General features: G+C 55.3%; 1 pseudogene; it reads right to left on the reverse strand.

The window, feature by feature from the left end:
- Positions 1–297: 297 nt before the first annotated feature.
- LOC134414024 (zinc finger protein 850-like) overlaps positions 298–12,152 on the reverse strand; it is a 93,059-nt pseudogene continuing 81,204 nt past the window's right edge.

The raw sequence follows: 12,152 nt of genomic DNA on the forward strand, positions 1-12,152 counted from the left end.
TCCCCATCAATGGCTTATTCCAATGTCTTTTTTTTTACCCTAGTTTTGTGTGTTTTGAAGGGACCAACAGAAATGAAAGGAAAATCCAGGCCACGGGGTGCAAGGAAGATGTGAAGCAGCTGGACAGGTGGTTTCTAAAATGGATAACCAGCAACAGGAATGGCCTGGGCTCTGCTTACCGGGGTTCACTGGGGATTACCCAGGGTGGATCCCTCTGTGGCGGCTGGAGCTGGAGCAGCGCAGGAAGGTCTTCCTGCACTTGGGGCACTCACTGGGCTGCCCTTAGTGCTGGCTCTGTTGGTGTCTGCTCAAGATAGAGCTCTGAGAGAAGCTCTTCCCACACTCAGGACACTCATAGGGCCTCTCCCCACTGTGGATGCGCCGGTGGGTCACGAGGGTGGAGTTGTCCCTGAAGCCCTTCCCGCAGTCAGGGCAGCGAAAGGGCCGCTCCTCCGTGTGAATCCTCTGGTGCCTGACAAGATGAGAGCTGGTCTGAAACCTCTTCCTGCATTTATCACACTCATAGGGCTTCTCCCCAGTGTGGCTCCTCAGGTGGTAGATCAGGTGGGAGCGCTGGCAGAAGCTCTTCCCACACTCCCCACACTCGTAAGACCTCTCGCCAGTGTGGATCCTCTTGTGGACAATCAGGTTCGACTTGTGGGTGAATCTCTTCCCACACTCGGGACACTCATAGGGCCTCTCCTGGGTGTGCATGTGCTGGTGGCTGACAAGGGAGGAGTTGTACTTGAAGCCTTTCCCGCAGTCGGGGCAGAGGAAGGGCCTCTCCTCTGTGTGAGTGCGCTGGTGCCTGAGGAGATCAGAGCTGGTCTGAAACCCCTTTCTGCATTTATCACACTCGTAGGGTTTCTCCCCGGTGTGCCTCCTCATGTGGACAGTCAGGTGGGAGATCCGGCTGAAACTCTTCCCACACTCCTCACACTTGTAACACCTCTCCTCGGTGTGCCTCCTCAGGTGGACAATCAGGCAGGAGATCCAGCTGAAGCTCTTCCCACACTCCTCACACTTGTAAGACCTCTCCTCGGTGTGGCTCCTCAAGTGGACAGTCAAGTTGGATCTTCGGCTGAAGCTCTTCCCACACTCCTCACATATATAGGGCCTCTCCCCCGTGTGGATTTTCATGTGGCAGATCAGGTTGGATTTCTGGCTGAAGCTCTTCCCACATTTCAAGCACTTCTGGGGCTTCTCCTTACCCTGAAGCTGCTCGTAGACCACGAGCTCTGAGCTCCAGGCGCCTCCCCGGTCCAGGGTGGGCCTTTCCCCCTCAGATGCCTGAGATCTGCGTTTGCAGCCCCTCCTTGTGCGGGATCTCTGGGGTTTTTCCTCCCCGTTGGATTCCTGTGCTGTGGAGCTGCTCAAAACAGCCTCTTCCACAAGGTTCTGCTGTGGGGATTTGTCCGCCCTGGTCTCCATTCTCAGCTCCTGGTCTGGGGGAGGATGGGATTTGCCTCCGTGCCACAAGGAAGGACAAGGAGATCCCCCCAGTGCGTCCCCAGCAGGACGGCTTTGGCAGCAGGGTTGTCCTGCAGCCGGGGGCCGTGCTGGGGCGGGAGATGGAGCAGGAGAGAGGGGGAAAGGGGCACTGAATTCCTCCTCACCTGCTTGGGGCTGCTGGGCCATCTTCCTCTTCCTCACGACCTCCTCCTCTTGCATCGGGCCAAGGTTTAGAAACAGGAAATCCTGGTTTGGGGGAAAACAAGGGCTGGGCGCGTTGGGTTTGATGGTCCCGCTGCCTGTCTTGGTGTCTGCTAAGGAAGGCAGAGCCTCCCTTAAAATTGAAAATGTAAACCCCCTCCCTCCAAAGTACTATAATTTTGAAATTAAGGGGCTCTCAGGGAAAGATATGGAAATAGGAATAACAGTTCTTTGCTAGGAAAAATAAAATGAAAAATGTAATAGTAGAAAGAAAACCACTGACAGAGTCAGAATCCAAGCTGACACCCTGTTAGTCAGGGTGTTTGTTGCACTCCAATTAAATGGTGGCTGCAGTCCTCCTGCAGGGACAGATGTGGTTCTGTTGAAGCAGTGGTTCCTGCAGAAGGGTGTAGTTTTCCTCCAAAGGTCCAGTGGTGGTGTAGATAGGTCTGGTCTTCCTCGGCGAATCCAGTGGAGAAGAAAAGCTGCTCCTCTGGGAATCCAGTGGAGAAGAAACGCTGCTCCTCTGGGAATCCAGTGGGAAAAGCCTGACTGTGGTGTTCCAAATCTCTGATTATATCCAGGTGGGAATGCCTGGCTCCTCCCCATGGGTGGAACATCTGCCAATGGGGTGAGGTAATTTTATCAGTCCTGCAGTGAGGCTCAATGGCCCATTAACAGAAGATATCTCCCTGGAGGGCTTGTGGAAGAGATAAAGAAAACTGCCCAATTAACAGAAGATAACTGCCCCACCTCTAACAGATGGCAATAGAATACATACCCACATCTTGCATTTCCAACCTCAGACACTCTCCGTTGCTCTCAGTAGCCCAAAGTGTGATCCCAGTTGCTCCCTTTTAACAGCAGTATGATCCCAGTAACTTCCAATATGATCCAAGTCATCTACCACTATTCCCAGTATGGTCCTAGTATAATCCTAGCTGCTTCCAGTCCATCCCAGTATGGTCCAAGCTGCCTCCAGCTACATCAACACAATCAGTCCCAGTATGATGCCATTTGCTACCAGCGTGCTCCCAGTTGCTCACAGCATCTCCCACTCACTCTCAGAATGATCCCAGTCATTCCCAGTATATCACATTAGCCCCTAACATGGTCTCAATTGGCCCAGCAGGTTCCTACTCACTTCCAAAATGATCCCAGGATGATCCCAGTACAGCCCAGTCCCTCCCAGTGATGCCACTCCTGGCATCCCCCAGCCCTGTCTGTGTTCCCCCCTCCCAGATTGCCTGATAGGAGCCCCAGGGGCTGGAAGGCCTCAACCAACATCCCCAGCAAGCCCCAGTGTGGATGTGCAGCCTCCAGTTTTCCCAGTCTGCCTCTCCTTCTCCCCAGGCAGGGTTCTCCTCCTCCTGCTCCTCCCGGCCCCAGCGGGTGGGAGCAGCTGAGAGCCCCGCACTGCCGAACCCGACCTGTCCCGGCTCCATCCCCGCTCCTGCCGCGGGCTGCGAGGGCTGCAGGACCGGGGCAGGAGGAATGGGATGGTGGAGCAGGGAGGGAGAAGCAGCAGGACAAGGGCTGGAGGGAACAAGAGAAGGAGGAGGAGGAGGAGGTGTGGAGCAGGAAGAGGAGGAGGACGGGTGGGAGGAAGAGCTGGGTGAGAGGAGGAGGAGTGGGAAGTGGAAGCGGGGGGAACACAGGCTCCAGCCCTCGCTTTCTCCGCAGCACTCCCGGACCCTGGGGCATTTCCCCCCCATATCTCAGGTGATTACAGAGGGGGAGCTCAACCAAATATCCTGGGTGCTCCATAGCTGGGTATCTTTTTGGGGATGGGGGGATTTTTGGAGCTCAAAGGACTCCAAAGCTAAGCTGCAAATGCCCATTGGGGAGATTTTGGCGGTGTCCTGGCAGGTTGTTTCTTCGCGGGGGAGGGCAAGAGAGGGGAGAACACTGGGACACCGACGTGTGTAGCCCAGAGAGAGGAGACCGCCAGGATTCAGCCCGGAGAGGGGAACACCCTTGCGAGGGGGAAGCCCTGGAGCTCCCCACAGCCTGGAGCAGAGTCAGGGGAAACGGCAGCGCTGAGACACCAAGAGCCCCGGCATTGCTAAGAGGGAGCCCAGAGAGCGGGATCTAGGGAACCCCTGGGGGCTGCAGGGAACCCCCAGCAGCACAGAGAAGGGGGAGCCCCAGAAGCCCAAGGTCAGAAGAGCAGAGAGGGGGGACCCTGGGGATTCCCGTGACAGCCTGGAGAGGGTGTGGACTCCTGGAGAGGAGAACGCTCAATAGATGCAGGACTCCAAGAAGTCCAAAGTGGAGAGACCAGAGAAGGGCAATTCATGGGGAGCTCTTTTTTTGGAATAATCATGAGACATTCAAGTCTTGGCAGGCTTAAGGATGGTATTTCTCAGGGTTTTTCCAACTAAAGTTTTTTGGTCTGGAGATTTTTATGGACACAAAATGTCTGGAGACTTCTAGAGATGGGTTGGGGCAGGAGGAATGCCCAACAAAATGCTCTCATACCTTGTTTTTCTCTTGGAAATAGGATTTCTCATTTCCAAACCTTAGCCCAGTCTGTGAGCTCCATTTCTGGGAACACCCACTGTTGATTAATTTTATCAGTCACTCAGTGAATCTCAATGGCCCATTAACAGAAGATATCTCCCTGGAGGGATGATGGGTTATGGAAGAGATAAAAATAAACCTGCCTCACCTGGTTTTAACAGCTTGCCCATTAATAGAGAATATCTGCCCTGGTGTTAGGAGGGATGTGTCATGGAAGTGATAAAGAACACTGCTCCTCCTGGTTTCAACAGATGGTGATAAAATACATACTGCTGGTTACATCTCGCATTGCAACATAAGACAAGATGGACATGGACCAGGGGTTGATGCCAGGCATGGTGGACACTAGGAATGGGATGACACAGGGAACAGACCAGAGAGCGACACCAGGCAGCGGGGACAATGTATCGAGGTGACACCAGCGGGTGTTCCCAGAGACAGGGCAACAGACTTGGCTGAGGTTTGGAAATGAGAAAAACAAGGTATGAGAGCATTTTGTTGGGCATTCCTCCTGCCCCAACCCATCTCTAGAAGTCTCCAGACATTTTGTGTCCATAAAAATCTCCAGACCACCAAGATCCTGCCCAAAAAAAAAACTCCAGACCAAAAAACTTTAGTTGGAAAAACCCTGAGAAATACCATCCTTAAGCCTGCCAAGACTTGAATGTCTCATGATTATTCCAAAAAAGAGCTCCCCATGAATTGCCCTTCTCTGGTCTCTCCACTTTGGACTTCTTGGAGTCCTGCATCTATTGAGCGTTCTCCTCTCCAGGAGTCCACACCCTCTCCAGGCTGTCACGGGAATCCCCAGGGTCCCCCCTCTCTGCTCTTCTGACCTTGGGCTTCTGGGGCTCCCCCTTCTCTGTGCTGCTGGGGGTTCCCTGCAGCCCCCAGGGGTTCCCTAGATCCCCCTCTCTGGGCTCCCTCTTAGCAATGCCGGGGCTCTTGGTGTCTCAGCGCTGCCGTTTCCCCTGACTCTGCTCCAGGCTGTGGGGAGCTCCAGGGCTTCCCCCTCGCAAGGGTGTTCCCCTCTCCGGGCTGAATCCTGGCGGTCTCCTCTCTCTGGGCTACACACGTCGGTGTCCCAGTGTTCTCCCCTCTCTTGCCCTCCCCCGCGAAGAAACAACCTGCCAGGACACCGCCAAAATCTCCCCAATGGGCATTTGCAGCTTAGCTTTGGAGTCCTTTGAGCTCCAAAAATCCCCCCATCCCCAAAAAGATACCCAGCTATGGAGCACCCAGGATATTTGGTTGAGCTCCCCCTCTGTGATCACCTGAGATATGGGGGGGAAATGCCCCAGGGTCCGGGAGTGCTGCGGAGAAAGCGAGGGCTGGAGCCTGTGTTCCCCCCGCTTCCACTTCCCACTCCTCCTCCTCTCACCCAGCTCTTCCTCCCACCCGTCCTCCTCCTCTTCCTGCTCCACACCTCCTCCTCCTCCTCCTTCTCTTGTTCCCTCCAGCCCTTGTCCTGCTGCTTCTCCCTCCCTGCTCCACCATCCCATTCCTCCTGCCCCGGTCCTGCAGCCCTCGCAGCCCGCGGCAGGAGCGGGGATGGAGCCGGGACAGGTCGGGTTCGGCAGTGCGGGGCTCTCAGCTGCTCCCACCCGCTGGGGCCGGGAGGAGCAGGAGGAGGAGAACCCTGCCTGGGGAGAAGGAGAGGCAGACTGGGAAAACTGGAGGCTGCACATCCACACTGGGGCTTGCTGGGGATGTTGGTTGAGGCCTTCCAGCCCCTGGGGCTCCTATCAGGCAATCTGGGAGGGGGGAACACAGACAGGGCTGGGGGATGCCAGGAGTGGCATCACTGGGAGGGACTGGGCTGTACTGGGATCATCCTGGGATCATTTTGGAAGTGAGTAGGAACCTGCTGGGCCAATTGAGACCATGTTAGGGGCTAATGTGATATACTGGGAATGACTGGGATCATTCTGAGAGTGAGTGGGAGATGCTGTGAGCAACTGGGAGCACGCTGGTAGCAAATGGCATCATACTGGGACTGATTGTGTTGATGTAGCTGGAGGCAGCTTGGACCATACTGGGATGGACTGGAAGCAGCTAGGATTATACTAGGACCATACTGGGAATAGTGGTAGATGACTTGGATCATATTGGAAGTTACTGGGATCATACTGCTGTTAAAAGGGAGCAACTGGGATCACACTTTGGGCTACTGAGAGCAACGGAGAGTGTCTGAGGTTGGAAATGCAAGATGTGGGTATGTATTCTATTGCCATCTGTTAGAGGTGGGGCAGTTATCTTCTGTTAATTGGGCAGTTTTCTTTATCTCTTCCACAAGCCCTCCAGGGAGATATCTTCTGTTAATGGGCCATTGAGCCTCACTGCAGGACTGATAAAATTACCTCACCCCATTGGCAGATGTTCCACCCATGGGGAGGAGCCAGGCATTCCCACCTGGATATAATCAGAGATTTGGAACACCACAGTCAGGCTTTTCCCACTGGATTCCCAGAGGAGCAGCGTTTCTTCTCCACTGGATTCCCAGAGGAGCAGCTTTTCTTCTCCACTGGATTCGCCGAGGAAGACCAGACCTATCTACACCACCACTGGACCTTTGGAGGAAAACTACACCCTTCTGCAGGAACCACTGCTTCAACAGAACCACATCTGTCCCTGCAGGAGGACTGCAGCCACCATTTAATTGGAGTGCAACAAACACCCTGACTAACAGGGTGTCAGCTTGGATTCTGACTCTGTCAGTGGTTTTCTTTCTACTATTACATTTTTCATTTTATTTTTCCTAGCAAAGAACTGTTATTCCTATTTCCATATCTTTCCCTGAGAGCCCCTTAATTTCAAAATTATAGTACTTTGGAGGGAGGGGGTTTACATTTTCAATTTTAAGGGAGGCTCTGCCTTCCTTAGCAGACACCAAGACAGGCAGCGGGACCATCAAACCCAACGCGCCCAGCCCTTGTTTTCCCCCAAACCAGGATTTCCTGTTTCTAAACCTTGGCCCGATGCAAGAGGAGGAGGTCGTGAGGAAGAGGAAGATGGCCCAACAGCCCCAAGCAGGTGAGGAGGAATTCAGTGCCCCTTTCCCCCTCTCTCCTGCTCCATCTCCCTCCCCAGCACGGCCCCCGGCTGCAGGACAACCCTGCTGCCAAAGCCGTCCTGCTGGGGACGCACTGGGGGGATCTCCTTGTCCTTCCCTGTGGCACGGAGGCAAATCCCATCCTCCCCCAGACCAGGAGCTGAGAATGGAGACCAGGGCGGACAAATCCCCACAGCAGAACCTTGTGGAAGAGGCTGTTTTGAGCAGCTCCACAGCACAGGAATCCAACGGGGAGGAAAAACCCCAGAGATCCCGCACAAGGAGGGGCTGCAAACGCAGATCTCAGGCATCTGAGGGGGAAAGGCCCACCCTGGACCGGGGAGGCGCCTGGAGCTCAGAGCTCGTGGTCTACGAGCAGCTTCAGGGTAAGGAGAAGCCCCAGAAGTGCTTGAAATGTGGGAAGAGCTTCAGCCAGAAATCCAACCTGATCTGCCACATGAAAATCCACACGGGGGAGAGGCCCTATATATGTGAGGAGTGTGGGAAGAGCTTCAGCCGGAGATCCAACTTGACTGTCCACTTGAGGAGCCACACCGAGGAGAGGTCTTACAAGTGTGAGGAGTGTGGGAAGAGCTTCAGCTGGATCTCCTGCCTGATTGTCCACCTGAGGAGGCACACCGAGGAGAGGTGTTACAAGTGTGAGGAGTGTGGGAAGAGTTTCAGCCGGATCTCCCACCTGACTGTCCACATGAGGAGGCACACCGGGGAGAAACCCTACGAGTGTGATAAATGCAGAAAGGGGTTTCAGACCAGCTCTGATCTCCTCAGGCACCAGCGCACTCACACAGAGGAGAGGCCCTTCCTCTGCCCCGACTGCGGGAAAGGCTTCAAGTACAACTCCTCCCTTGTCAGCCACCAGCACATGCACACCCAGGAGAGGCCCTATGAGTGTCCCGAGTGTGGGAAGAGATTCACCCACAAGTCGAACCTGATTGTCCACAAGAGGATCCACACTGGCGAGAGGTCTTACGAGTGTGGGGAGTGTGGGAAGAGCTTCTGCCAGCGCTCCCACCTGATCTACCACCTGAGGAGCCACACTGGGGAGAAGCCCTATGAGTGTGATAAATGCAGGAAGAGGTTTCAGACCAGCTCTCATCTTGTCAGGCACCAGAGGATTCACACGGAGGAGCGGCCCTTTCGCTGCCCTGACTGCGGGAAGGGCTTCAGGGACAACTCCACCCTCGTGACCCACCGGCGCATCCACAGTGGGGAGAGGCCTTATGAGTGTCCTGAGTGTGGGAAGAGCTTCTCTCAGAGCTCTATCTTGAGCAGACACCAACAGAGCCAGCACTAAGGGCAGCCCAGTGAGTGCCCCAAGTGCAGGAAGACCTTCCTGCACTGCTCCAGCTCCAGCCACCACAGAGGGATCCACCCTGGGTAATCCCCAGGAAACGCCGGTAAGCAGAGCCCAGGCCATTCCTGTTGCTGGTTATCCATTTTAGAAACCACCTGTCCAGCTGCTTCACATCTTCCTTGCACCCCGTGGCCTGGATTTTCCTTTCATTTCTGTTGGTCCCTTCAAAACACACAAAACTAGGGTAAAAAAAAAGACATTGGAATAAGCCATTGATGGGGACATGGGGGGATCTGCCAGGGGACGGGGGGCATGTTGGGTTTGAGGGAGGTGGGGGTTCCTGGGAGGGACTTGGGGGTTGCTCAGGGCTTTGGGCAGAACAGGCCCAGTAGCTGCAAAAGTGCTTGGGGACCCTGGTGAAAGTTGTGGCACAGCTGATCAAGGCCCCCCTGCCCTGGAACTGTCTCCATGTCCCTCTGTCCTGGTTGCCAGTGTCCCTGTTCAGGATCCCCCTCTCCCTGCTGTCACCCCCTCTCACCCACCCATTCCCATGTCACCCTGGTACTGTTCCGCTGCCATCCCAGCCTGAATCTCATTCCAGTCTCATTCCCTATCTGTCTCCCATATTCCAAGTCTCTGTTCCCCTTCTGTTATTCACGGTCCCACTCCTGTTCCCATATTTCCATTTCAATATTCCCTGTCCCATACCCATATTCCAATTCCCGGTCCCTGTCCCCATTCTCTGTGCCATTCCAGTTCCGCGTGCCATTTCCGATCATGTCCCCATTCCCATGCCTCTTCCCTGTCCCCATACCCACTCCCTGTCCTCATTGCCGTCCCCATTCCCGCTCCCGGTCCCCATTCCCGCTCCCTGTCCCCTCTCACCGGCCGCCGCCGCCATTGCTCCGGCCCCTCCCGGCCCTCACATAACCGAGCAAACCCCGCGCTGCTCCCGCCCACCAATCCCAGCGAGTGATCGCTCTCTTATTCTCATAACCAGGCCTTCTATCGTGGCCCCACTAGCCGCCGGCTGCAGCCGCCTCCGAGTGCTGTTTGCTCCCAGTTCCCTCTCAGTTCTCCCAGTAAAAGCGGGACTGGCAGGGAAAGCGCTCCCAATTCCTTCCCGCTGCTCTCATGATCTTTCCCAATGCTCCCATTTCACTCCCCAGTTTTACTGCCATGCTGTTTCCGAACCCGCCCAGGGCAGAGCGTGGCTGCTTTTGGGTGTCAGCATTGCCTGGGCCGGTCTAGGAGTGAAAGAAAAGTGGAAGGAAGAGGAGAAACAGACGAGGAGTAAGTGGAGGAGCAGAAGGAAGAGGAGCAGCACAACCACGTTGGTTTCCCTGCCGCCTTCCCCTGCCGCTCAGGCTGAAGCTCCCCCGACTCCTGCTGCATTGCCCCCTCCAGAAGCCACAGGTGAGTGGGGAGGGGGAGCGTGCACCAGATCCATTGGGGGGGTCTCTGGGAGGGTTTTTTCATGGGGCAGGGGATCTTTGACTCTTGCAGGACCTCAAACCTGAACCGTTAATTTCCCGTGGAGGGAACAGCCTCACGTTCGCCTGGTACCGATGGGCACAGGGGTGATCTCGGGCTGGGGGATGCCCAGGAGAGCAGACGGGAGCTCGGGAGCCCCGGAGTGGGGAAGAGCGCAGAGGGGCGATCCCGGAGCTGGGAGACAAACTGGCTGCCTGGAGGGGTGGGGGAGGCTGGGGATGAGTGGGCTCCAGGCCCCTCAAGGCTGAAAGGGGCATTGACTTCTCCAGCTGCACTTGGGCAACAGGACTATCAAACCCAACACATTCAGCCCTTGTTTTCCCCCAAACCAGGATTTTTTTTTTCCAAACCTTGGCCCGATGAAGAAGGAGGACGCCCTGAGGAAGAAGATGGCCCAGGAGCCCCAGGCAGGTGAGGAGGAAGTCAGTGCCCCTTTCCCCCTCTCTCCTGCTCCATCTCCCACCCCAGCACGGCCCCCGGCTGCAGGACAACCCTGGTGCCAAAGCTGTCCTGCTGGGGACGCACTGGGAGGATCTCCTTGTCCTTCCCTGTGGCACAGAGGCAAATCCCATCTTCTCCTTGTCCTTCCTTCCCCAGACAAGAAGCTTAGGCCAGAGACCAGGGAGGTCAAATCCCCACAGCAGAACCTTGTAGAAGAGGCTGTTTTGTGCAGCTCCACAGCACAGGAATCAAAGGGAAAAGAAATGCCCCAGAGATCCCTTACGAGGAGGGGCTGCAAACGCCGATCATGGGGATCTGAGGGGGAAAGGCCCACCCTGGGCCAGGGAGGGAGCTGCAGCTCAGAGCTGGGGATCCATGAGCAGCTCCAGGAGGGGGAGGAGTCCCACAAGTCCTCAGAATGTGGGAAGACCTTCTCCCTGAGATCCTCCCTGATCCGCCACATGAGAATCCACACAGAAGAACGTCCCGACGAGTGTGATAAATGCAGGAAGAGGTTTCAGATGAGTTCCTGTCTCATCAGGCATCAGCAGAGTCACAAAGGCGAGAGGCCCTTCTGCTGCCACCATTGTGCAAAAGGCTTCAGGTACAACTCCGGCCTCATCACTACCTGTGCATCCACAGCGGGGAGAGGCCCTACGAGTGTCCTGAGTTTGGAAAGAGCTTCACCCAGAACTCCACCCTGACTGCCCACCTGAGGACCCACACGGAGGAACAAAACTATGAGTATGCAGAGGGTGGAAAGAGCTTCAGGACGAGCTCTGAACTGACCATCCACCAGAGAAACCATACTGGGGAATGGCCTTTTGAGTGTGGGGAATGTGGGAAGAGCTACCAGAGGAGAAGCCACCTGACCCGCCGCATGGAAGTCCACACAGGGCTGGAACAGCCCTACAAATGTGGGCAGTGTGGGAAGAGCTTCATGTCAAAATCCCACCTGTTTGGCCACCAGAGGATCCACACTGGGGAGAGGCCCTATGAGTGTGTTAAATGCAAGAAGAGGTTTCAGACCAGCTCCTTTCTCCTCCTGCACCAGCAGCTTCACACAGATGAGAGGCCCTTCAACTGCCCTGACTGTGGGAAGGGCTTCAAGCAGAACACTGCTCTCATCAGCTACTGGTGCATCCACTCCGGGGAGAGGCCCTACGAGTGTTCTGAGCGTAGGAAGAGTTTCTCTCAGAGCTCTAACTTGACCAGACACCAACAGAGCCATCACTAAGGGCAGCCCTGGAAGTGCCCCAAGTGGGAAGAGATTCACCCACAAGTCGAACCTGATTGTCCACAAGAGGATCCACACTGGCGAGAGGTCTTACGAGTGTGAAGAGTGTGGGAAGAGCTTCTGCCAGCGCTCCCACCTGATCTACCACCTGAGGAGCCACACTGGGGAGAAGCCCTATGAGTGTGATAAATGCAGGAAGAGGTTTCAGACCAGCTCTCATCTTGTCAGGCACCAGAGGATTCACACGGAGGAGCGGCCCTTTCGCTCCTTTTCCACCGATATGAATCGAGAAAGGACAGAGGATAGCTCAATTAGTTCCATTGGAACAAATGACTAAAACATTACCCCCTCATCAATCACTGTCCAGGGGGAACGGGGCTTTGGCTCCAATGGAGGACTTACTCTGTTAACAATGAACTTAAACATTCGACCAAAAC

Source organism: Melospiza melodia, unplaced genomic scaffold (genome assembly GCF_035770615.1).
Source record: "Melospiza melodia melodia isolate bMelMel2 unplaced genomic scaffold, bMelMel2.pri scaffold_91, whole genome shotgun sequence".
Taxonomy (NCBI): Eukaryota; Metazoa; Chordata; class Aves; order Passeriformes; family Passerellidae; genus Melospiza; species Melospiza melodia.